Raw genomic sequence first — 10000 nt, 5'->3', positions numbered from 1 at the left:
AAATGAATTCAATAAGTAATTTAACCGAAGAGCGCGCCCGTTTCCATGGCCAATTTTGCAAGACCAACACTTACGCAAACAAAAAAAAAGCCGGATAACTTATTGCTTAATACAACGAAAAGCGTCCTAGATTAAGATGGAATACGATGAAAATAGCGGTGATTGTTGATAGCCTTCGCATTCTACTGTAATGGAAATTAAAACATTCCAGGTAACTTTGTTCTACTTGCTTTTTATCCCGCTTTAATCCCGCCGGTTAATCCAGACCAACGTCTCAGAACGATTTTCTTCTTTTGATCGCGCCGTATCGTCCATTCATCATTCTCTACACCTCGAGCTGTAAACAAGAGATAGATATTATGTATACTCGTCTCAAAGTCAGCTGTGGAAGTCATTTTACTCAGTTTATAGTTTCTGTCCCCCTCAGTTAGAGCCGTAGCACCTTCGTAACACATATTTTGCCAGACAGGAAGACTTTTCGTTCGATCTTTTTGTTCATCAGACAATGCAAAGTATAAGACATACGGACAAGGGAAGCATCAGACACTGTGAAATAATAAGACTAAGAGACAAAGGAAACATCAGAGTTCACTAGACATTCCAACCACAATAAGTTTTTGAAAACAAAATATTCGAGTCTTGTACAGCTTAATCGTGGTAAATAGATAAAAAAACAGCGGTGTGAGAATATCAAATAGAAGAAAGATCCTCGCAGTTAGTACGCAACTTAAGCAGTTACGAATAGAAAGACTGAAAAAACTTCAGGTGTGAGAACAATATGGATAAGTTATTTAAAAGAGGGGTGTTAACACTTTACCCTAACTGCTCTGGATGGATAGAGAAATATTTCATTAAGACAGATGCCTGAGCATGACAATAAAAGCAATGAGAATTTGGTCTTTGGTCTTTCTTTTGAAAGCTTTGTACTCGAACCGACTTCTCATTGTTCCTGGCTCAAACACGATGGGCTTTGGAAACTCTCTCTCATATAACTTACTGGGGTCAACAAATCAACTCTCCCAACTTCACAAAGGAAAAGAAAAGTTAGGAGAAAGTGCGTGGTTAGTTTTCAAGCATGTTTGTATCAACTTCGGTCTTCTCCACACCATTCCGGCGTATTGAAAAGAAACAAAATCGATCTGACGCATTGGTCTGGATTAACGCGGGATTAATGCGGGATAAAGAGCAAGTCAGTTTGTCAGACCTGTTATTCTACGCCTGCACTCGTAGGGAAGAAAGCTCCGTTTATTGCAATTTGGTTTGTAAACGGTAAGTGTCGTCTACGCAGGTAACATGTTTCTCGGGCTTGATTTAGATGTACTTCTAATAATTAAAATGGTGTAAATTTGTTTTGCAGAGGTCAAAATGGGTTTCAAAGTGGCTATTGTGCTGGTGTGTCTTTTTGCCTTTACTGCAGCCAGGAATTTCCGCTTGCCGTTCAGAGGTATGTCTCCATTTGTTCAGAAACCCAATTTGTATTGAAAAACGTAATCTACAAACCAGGCACGGAGCGTCAGCTGCACATATCTAGACCGCGGTCGATTCTGTCAGTGCATATGGAGGGTTTAATAAGATTAAGCGTAATGGCATGTGACTTGAACTGGGGGACGGCATCATTATGCGAAATAAGAATCGGGCGTGGTGAATCAAAATGTAGATTAAATGAAAAGCGGGCCACTTTCCACCGCCCATTCCAACTGGAGATAAAAGGAAATGGCTTGCGGGAAGAATCTCGGACGGCATATCATTATGCGAGATAAACTTAGGCTCGGTGAATCAAAATATAAATTTAATTTTTTTCTGAGTGGAAAACAACCTACCGAGTGTCTATAAGGGAAAGCTACCTTGAATATTTTAGTTTCCATTGCAGAAGAATTCGAAGGCTATCAACAATCACCGCTATTTTCATCGTAGTCCACCTTAATCTGTCACACTTTTCGTTGTGCTCAGTAATATGTGATCGTGGTTTTTTTTGTGTTTGTGTATGCTGGTCTTGCGAAATTGGCCATGGAAACGGGTGCGCTCTTCGGTTTAATTACTTATTGAATTCATTTCAAACATCAAGCGAGTTTCATGAGAGATTTAAACAGCAGAAAGGACCAATCAGAACTCGAAGCAACCATATAATTAACGGGCTCCAAGCATGGGAAAACGCGTGCGAAAGAAACACAATTGGACTTGAGTTTACTGCTCATTGTTTGAGAAAGTGGCGCAAGTTTTTAGTAACTAATGAGAGAGCAAAGTAAAGCAAAACCTAAGCAATTCCAATTAGTCTAAATCACTCCATTATCTTTCGCATAATTACATCAGTGCATAAATCATGCTATTCCGAAAAGTCATCCTGTCTGGCAAAATATCTGTTACAAACGTGCTACGGCTGTACCTGAAGGGACAGAAACTATAAACTGGGTATAATGACTTCCACAACAGACTTTGAGACAATACACATAACATCTATCTCTTGTTTACAGTTCGAGATCACATAGAGAATGATGGCGCTTGTGGATCTGATACAGAGTGCGTCAATTTTAGCAGCCCACGTGGCAGTAGTGTAGGCTGCTGCTATAGCACTTGTGAGGGCCAAGGGAACTACAACACCCACCTCTCCATGTACGACGACAAATGTTCAGGTGGCACGAAATGCTGTGGTTATTCGGACGTTGGAAAATAAAGAGAAAGCGGAGGTGAATATAGTAACAAAACCTTTATGGCTTCAGACGGAATTGACTATTTGTATCCCAGAATTTAGTAAACAATTCTTTCTCGATGAATGTAAAACACTGATGAACCAAAATGAAGTCATCACGTGACATTGTTCAAATGTGACAAAAGTTAGGTACAATAAACTGAACACATTTTATTTGTTTGATGCTGCTTACGGTAATATTTTAAAAATAAGACCCTTTTTTAGTTTTAGCCTCGTCTGCCAAGGCTCTTCTCTCGCTCTATAGTCCCATCTTGCTTTCAATGGAAGCTAAGTCGCCACCTTGATGGAATGTAATTCAAAGTGCCATAATTCTTTGTTCTTCTTTTTCAGTAGCGCTGGTGAAGAGCCACTTTCAGCTCGTTTTGATGTGCGACGAAAGGTGGAGCACTGAGCACTTGTGTGTCAATCTCAGCACTGACGAAATTTTTATTAAACACCATGTAATGGGAATGCAGTTGTTGTCTCAAATGATTTTAGTGAAAGTATTTTCATTTTAAGCAGTAACCTACGCCCAGTTTACCGACTTTCCAATCTTGTGTCCTAACGTTCGACCCAAACTGTATCTCGCTTCCCACTGGCTACACAACTGCGGCGACTCGGCTTGTCATGTTATATTGCTCTTTTGACTCCTTCCTTATACAGTTGTATACACGAATCAATTCTTTGAATTGAGATTTTTGCCTGTTTTTCAAACGTTATTGCAACGCCGCGGGTTCTTCTGCGAATATCTATTGCAAAAGCCTGAAAAGCCTATTCTAAATGAAATGTAAAGAAAAGCTAGGGTTTCCTTTGCTGTTTTGTTATGTTAAACTTTGGTAAATCAAACGAAAAATTCTTCTATCTTGTCCCCATATTTTTCTTATAAAAGTACTGAGGAGAAGTTATTAAAACATCAAGAAAATTCACCTTGGGTGGTCATATCCTTAAATCTTATAACGTCAGGGCCAGGGTTGATTAAGCATTGATATTACAAGGAGAAATTTGATGTTGATCACTGTTAGAGCTTAAAGGGTTAAAACCCAAATGACATTGGACAATGTCGAAGTTAAGTTAATACTAACTTAACTGATTTGGTTCTTTGAAATATACACACTTAATAATCGTTTCCAATGTTCGTTGTTAATGAATATAAGGAGGTTCAGAGCTAGCAGTCTTCCGCAAAGTGGTCTCACTTCTCAAAACTGATGAACTAGACGAAAGCCACGGAAAGAATAACTGAAATATCACTTGAAGCTCGCACGCCTCGAAATTTGCCGGGAAACAGTGTTTTCACCAGTTAAGTAAATTGTTTTGTTACTGGATAAACTGTATGTGAACAATGCCTTTTGTTGGAGTAAATGCAACTTGATTTAGTGTCTGGCACGCGCCAAGTGTCTTACAAAAGATAAGATCCTAATTCATTCGAACTTTCTTGCTAGTTTACGTAAGTAAGAATTCACTATGCGTGGAAAAAACTTGTCTACAAGAGGCTTTTCATTTTGGCGTGAGCAATCGGGGAATCTTCCCGCAAAAATTCGTTCTCTTTACCGGGCGACAAAACCAACTAGGAGGCAAACAAACGAGAGCTTTCTCATGCGATAAATTAGTTTACTAAGCAAAGGAGCAACAAAAAAAGAGATCGCATCAGACAATGCGGAATATAAGACCAACAAACAAAGGAAGTATTAGAGTTTTCAGAAATTCCAATCACGATCAATTATTGAAAGAACGAGTATATTAGATTGACTTGGGAAAATAAAAAAGTAACACACCAACGGATAATCCTCGACAGAAATAGGTCCTGGAAATTGCAAACCGCCAGTTCATGGTTCGCACAAATTATTTTGTTCTTAATCTTCAAAAGTATTTTCTGATCGTCAATATCCTCCCCGGCCCCCGTTACAATGTTGTCGTAAAACAAAGACACTTTTTCGGGAATGGCTTGCAACACACCCCGCGTCAAATATGCCGGCTATTCGCGTTCTGTCATCGGCAGCTAGTTGAAAAAAAGAGAGATTTAAAGTTAGAGAGATGAATCGCGTTTAAGGCAAACGGGATCCACGCGATTCACGTTTTTGTTGTGTCAAAATAAAGAGTAGAAAGATGAGAATAGAAAATAAATCTTCGATGCTAACGTAAAACTACTCGATTTGAAAGAGAAACTAAAAACAGCAAGCGGCAAATACAGGATAAACATGGTCACGTGGTCGTATCTCACGTTTGCCGTTTGCCGTAAACGTCCCTCTCTTACCAGTCTACCGTAAACGGCAGAAATGACCACGTGACCGTATTCATCCTACATTTGCCGCTCACTGTTTTTAATTGCTCAGAGGTAAAAATTAAATTAGTACTTTTGCGTAAGCTTGAATTGAAAGGCCAGAAATATTTTGTACTTTTCTTAGGCATCGTTGTACTCATTTTTCCAAGAAAACATAACTGCGATTCTCGATTTGCCGTTTGCCGTAAACGCAATTAATTTAGTCTCTAAAATATGGCTCAATTGATATTTAGATACAGGTATTCGAATATTTTCATCGTCAAGGACTAAGTGTTTCCAGCGGCTGTTTCGCATTTCATGTAAGGATCTTTTTCATTGACGTAATTCGGTTTTTATCGCTTTTCTACCTCTTAACGATATCTTACCGGCCCGAGAATAACTAGTCTCCCTCGCAGCCGTTTTTAGCGTTGTCACGCAACGCTGGAAGGAGCCTTGCGTGACGACAGTAAAAACGGCTGCGAGGAAGACTAGAAAATAACTGGCCTGCGTGAAGTCCAACCTCGTTCCCAGGGTCTCTCATCTTTCCGCCCCCCGGAGCGAGGAAAAGATGAGCGACCCTGGGAATGAGGTTGCGTGCAGTCGTCTCTTATTTCCTTTGTTGCACTCAACAATGGAACTAGGAGACGTCTGCACGTAGGTTAGAAAGTAACTGGTCTCATGTTCTTTAGGCGTTATTTTTTGTCCGTTATTACGCGTGATGCCCTGAGGGCAGCACGTGTCTTAAAATGGGCTCGATATCTTTGTCGTTTTTTTTCCTCATGGTAGCCTGAAATCTGCACCTTTCAATTATTAACTCGTTTTATATGTATCAAATTCTATTGTCCTGATAAATTTGTGGCGGTCATATTGTAAACATGTTGTGGACTCAAGTGTGCCGTTTTCAAACGAAAAATTAACCATTTTGAAGCGGTAAACGAAAGAATAACTTCTAAGAAGCACTCGACATTTAAAAAGGTGGAAATTGGAGAGTTCCTGGCGAAGGAATCGTGCTTTGTTCGGCAGTTTTAGAACCACGATGTGAGACTGAAACGGAGTCAGTCATTGATAAGCTTACGTTATCGTTATCGTTCTAGGGCAACTTGAGTCTTTTCGAAATTACTAGGGAATCTTTGTCCATTTCCCGAAAAACTTAAGTCTTATTTCCTTTCCGAAAATCTTAGCTGACCTTTTTTCGGTACCCGAAACGACATATTTATCAATCCGAAACCACTAGGCCTTAAATTTCCCATATCACGAAAGTTCGAGGTGAAAATTCCCTTCAGAAAATTGTAGGGGATGAAGGGCCTTCCGAACAGATAATTTCCTGAAACGATCTGTTGGGTGCCCCTGACACAACGGAAACAACATAACGCGATCTTCCGACTTCGTGACTCAAACTGTCCAAACTATTCCATTATAATTAATTAGCAAGGATAGTTTTATCAATCTGCGAAGCATACAACTGGAATAAATGAATCAGCCTCAGCATCACGCGTAAATGCCAGTATAGGCAGCTTGTTCAGGTGAGTAGAGGCAAGCGAGAAGCTTCGCGCTTGCCTCTGCTTGCCTAATAAACGTAAATAAATAACTAAATAAATAAATAAAAACCGTCTACGTCCACGTCATAGCGCGTGACTGCGAACAACGAACAAAAGAACTGCAATGTCATGTCGCTATCGCAATGTCTTAAATAAGAAAAGCAAAGCTTTCCTTCATAAGTACATGGCCAAACCATTTTTTAAGAAGGTATAGCACATCGGATCTAAAAAGATCTACGATCCAAAATGATAAAACAAAAACAATAAGCAAGGCGCCGCAAACGAAAATGCTGCAGATACGCAGGATCTGTAAAAGATCTAATCATCCAAAAATATAAATGACTCAAATTTCTGCAAGGGCGATCGGACTGCTGAACGCGCTGACGAGAGCCAACCAGCTCGAAACAGCTGTCCACGGTTGCCGCATTCTGTTGATTCTCGGTTTGGTCTCTATCATGTCGCTGTCGCGTTAAGTTTCCTACGCAGTTCGATCAGCCTTACTTGCAGAAATTTGAATCATTCCAAGAATGCCCACAAGCTCTTTTCTTGATTTCTCGCCCCCATACCTCTCTTCGCTCGTCCGGCTCGCCAATTTTTCTTTTCACCCTGCATATACCCCACTTGGGAGCCTGGGCACAGGCTATTTCGTTCGATCTTTTTGTTCATCAGAAAATGCAAAGTATAAGACATACAGACAATGGAAGCATCAGACACTGTGAAATAATAAGACCAAGAGACAAAGGAAGCATCAGATACCGTGAAATAATAACTGACCAAGAGACAAAGGAAGCATCAGATACAGTGAAATAATAACTGACCAAGAGACAAAGGAAGCATCAGATACCGTGAAATAATAACTGACCAAGAGACAAAGGAAGCATCAGATGCCGTGAAATAATAAGACCAAGAGACAAAGGAAGCATCAGATGCCGTGAAATAATAACTGACCAAGAGACAAAGGAAGCATCAGATACAGTGAAATAATAACTGACCAAGAGACAAAGGAAGCATCAGATACCGTGAAATAATAACTGACCAAGAGACAAAGGAAGCATCAGATACCGTGAAATAATAAAACTAATTGACAAGGGAAAACAAAAGTTAGGAGAAAGTGTGTGGTTAGTTTTCAAGCATGTTTGTATCAACTTCGGTCTTCTCCACACCATTCCGGCATATTGACAAGAAAAAAAAAACGATCTGAGACATCGGTCTGGATTAATGCGGGATAAAAAGCAAGTTAGTTTGTCAGACCTGTTATTCTACGCCTGCACTCGTAAGGAAGAAAGCTCCGTTTGTTGGAGTTCGGTATATAAACGGTAAGTCTCGTCTAAGCAGGTAACATGTTTCTCGTGCTTGATCTAGAGGTACTTCCAATAATAAAAATGGTGTAAATTTGTTTTGCAGAGGTCAAAATGGGTTTCAAAGTGGCTATTGTGCTGTTGTGTTTTTTTGCCTTGACTGCAGCCAGGAATTTCCGCTTGCCGTTCAGAGGTATGTCTCCATTTGTTCAGAAACCAAATTGTATTTAAAAGCGTAACCTACAAACCAGGCACGGAGCGTCAGCTGCACATATCTAGACCGTCGATTCTGTCAGTGCATATGGAGGGTTTAATGGAATTAAACTAAGATCGAACGTAATGACATGTGGCATGAATTGGCGGGACGACATAATTATACGTAATAAGAAAAGAGCGGGTTAATCAAAATGTAGATTAAATGAAAAGCGCGCAACTTTTTCCCGCCCATTCCAACTGGAGATGGAAATGTGGGATGAATTGCGGATAGCATAATTATGCGAAATAAGATAAGTGCGCGGTGAATCAAAATGTAGATTAAATGAAAAGCGCGCAACCTTTTCCCGCCCATTCCAACTGGAGATGAAAATGTGGGATAAATTGCGCACGCCATAATTATGCGAGATAAATTGAGGCACGGTTAATCAAAATAAAATTAACTGAAGAGCGCGCCATTTTTGTTCGCCCATTCTAACTGGAAAACAACTTATCGAAGGTCTACAAGGAAAAGCTTTTTTATTTATTTATTTATTTATTTTATTTCCTTGCCAACTTTATCTAAATCGAAAGTAGGTCAAAGTTACCTTTAACAGTTTTCGTTGAACTTAGTAACTTATGATTGTGGTTTTTTTTATGTTTGTGTATGCTGGTCTTGCAAAAATTGGCCATGGAAACGCGCGCGCTCTACGGTTAAATTATTTCTTGATTTAATTTCGCACATATAGCAATTATCATTTGTGGGTCGTAAAACCAAAATCGAATTTGTCACTCTGGCCGATCATGGGAGATGTAAACAGCACAATGAACCAATCAGATTTCGAAGCAAACATATAATTAACGGGCTCCAAGCGCGGGAAAACGCGTGCGAAAGAAAAACAATTGGTTTTGAGTTAACTGCTCATTGGTTGAGAAAGTGGCGCGACTTTTCAGTAACCAATCAGAACGTGATGTAAAGCAAAACCAAAGCAATTCCAATTAGTCTAGATCACTCCATTATATTTCGCATAATTAGATCAGTGCATTAGTCATGCTATTCCGAAAAGTCATCCTGTCTGGCAAAATATGTGTTACGAAGGTGCTGCGGCACTAGCTGATTGGGCAGAAACTATATACTGAGAAAAATGACTTCCACAGCTGACTTTGATACAATACACATAATCTCTTGTTTACAGCTCGAGATGAAGAGAATTATAACAGTTGTACTCATTGCCTCGATGTTAACGACGAGTTTGGCTCTGCGGAAGGCTGCTGCTGGAAGACTTGTCCAGACGAAGGTTATCATGATGGCATGACCCACCTCTCCGGGTTCGACGACAAATGTTCAGGTGGCAAGAAATGCTGTGGTTATATAGACGTTTAAGGAAAATAACGAGAAGTGAAGGTGAATATAGTAATAAACCTTTATGGCTTTGACGGAATTGTGTTTGACTATTTGTATCCCAGAATTCAGTAAACGATTCTTTCTCGATGAATGTAAAACACTGACGAAGTCATAACGTGACATTGTTCAAATGTGACAAACATTAATGACTAACTGAATACATTTTATTTGTTTAATGCTGCTTTAGTATATATTAAAAATAAGACTTATTTTTTATGGAGTTTTAGCTGAGCGGTGTCGTTGTCTGCCAAGGCTCTTCTCTCGCTCTATAGTCCCGTCTTGCTTTCAATGGTTGATGGAATGTAATTTAAAATGCCAATTCTTTGTTCTTCTTTTTCAGTAGCGCTGGTGAGGAGCCACTTTCAGCTGGTTTTTAATGCAAGCTAAAACGTCGCACTGTACGATTAAAAGTAGAGCACTGAGCACTTGTGTGTCAATCTCGGCACTGATGAAATTTTTATTAAACACCATGTAATGGAAATGCAGTTGTTGTCTCAAATGATTTTAGTGAAAGTATTTTCATTTTAAGCAGTAACCTACGCCCAGTTTACCGACTTTTCAATCTTGTGTCCTAACGTTCGACCCAAACTGTATCTCGCTTCCCACTGGCTACACAACTGTGGC

General features: G+C 39.7%; 1 protein-coding gene and 2 long non-coding RNA genes across 6 annotated transcripts in view; 2 read left to right on the top strand and 1 right to left on the bottom strand.

Moving 5' to 3' along the window:
* The window catches only part of LOC146450615 (uncharacterized), a 14314-nt gene extending 11157 nt beyond the window's left edge, over positions 1-3157 (top strand). Inside the window, exons 1-4 of one of the 3 annotated variants that reach the window (XR_014860257.1) lie at positions 976-1269; positions 1358-1444; positions 2472-2684; positions 3038-3157. This is a non-coding gene — a long non-coding RNA (uncharacterized LOC146450615). Of the gene's footprint in view, positions 1-975; positions 1270-1357; positions 1445-2471; positions 2685-3037 lie in introns of those variants that run through there. The other 2 variants (XR_014860258.1, XR_014860260.1) reach the window with 2 other exon arrangements.
* LOC146450610 (uncharacterized) overlaps positions 1-10000 on the bottom strand; it is a 109498-nt gene that overhangs the window by 25233 nt on the left and 74265 nt on the right. The gene's annotated exons all lie outside the window — the stretch shown is intronic.
* LOC146450614 (uncharacterized) lies at positions 7577-9861 on the top strand. 2 transcript variants are annotated; one of them, XR_014860263.1, is made up of 4 exons: positions 7577-7797; positions 7886-7972; positions 9168-9376; positions 9720-9861. It is a non-coding gene; the product is annotated as an uncharacterized LOC146450614 (long non-coding RNA). The 2 variants fall into 2 exon arrangements; XR_014860262.1 differs by having other exon boundaries at positions 9717-9861.

The sequence above is a fragment of the Pavona decussata genome, unplaced genomic scaffold (genome assembly GCF_977016875.1).
Source record: "Pavona decussata unplaced genomic scaffold, jaPavDecu1.1 SCAFFOLD_438, whole genome shotgun sequence".
In the NCBI taxonomy this organism is placed as follows: Eukaryota; Metazoa; Cnidaria; class Anthozoa; order Scleractinia; family Agariciidae; genus Pavona; species Pavona decussata.
The sequence above is the reverse complement of the archived record's forward strand: the minus strand, read 5'-3'. Positions and strand labels throughout refer to the sequence as shown.